Genomic DNA, 808 nt, shown 5'->3' with positions numbered 1-808 from the left:
TCTGAATCATTTCTATAACTAGTGCTACCACCTGGTGTATTGTTTAGCCTTCTGGGATGCAGGGAAAGTGGTCCTTGGAACACAACTAAATAGCATTTTGAGATGTCTAAGTAATTATCTCTAAGTAGCAATACCTGTGATATTTGAATGATAGTTTTTATTAAAACATGCCTAAATATTATAAGAATTGTAAAAATATTTTATATACTCAAGTAAATATTTGCTAATTTTTATAATAAAGATTAGTTTTAAAAATATCTATTTCTTGTTTGCATCTACAATGAAAGAGTGCCATCTGTTTTTATCCCATTTTGTGTTTTGCCTTGGTTATAACTGGAGTAACAAAATGTAGAAATCCAAGAACAATGGTTTATTCAGTATATTTACTGTATCAAGTAACACGTTTGCTATACAATATATAGAAGTCTTCCTAAGCCAAATCAAATACCTATTCAGACCACCACTAAGGGGTATTCTATACACTAGGCTCCGCTATAACGTAATACGGAGTTAGTTGACTGTTTCTACACATATAGCAGTTCAATGTGTAAGTGACACTATAAATTATGCCCCTACAGGAGGGAACTTTTTATTTAACTATAAGCTGTTATTTTTTCAATGATTTGACACTTTATTTCTCCTGATGTATCTAAAATGTGGTTCTAATCACACTTTAAAGGCTATAGTACATTGTGCATAAATATATAAACATAAATGTTCTTATATATTCTATGTATAAAATGTTGAATGACCAAACATTTTTCAGTCAAATTTTGAGTTATAAACAAGGATTACTCAAGGGAGATTT

Source organism: Tiliqua scincoides, chromosome 6 (assembly GCF_035046505.1).
Source record: "Tiliqua scincoides isolate rTilSci1 chromosome 6, rTilSci1.hap2, whole genome shotgun sequence".
In the NCBI taxonomy this organism is placed as follows: domain Eukaryota; kingdom Metazoa; phylum Chordata; class Lepidosauria; order Squamata; family Scincidae; genus Tiliqua; species Tiliqua scincoides.
This window is presented reverse-complemented; position numbering follows the sequence as displayed.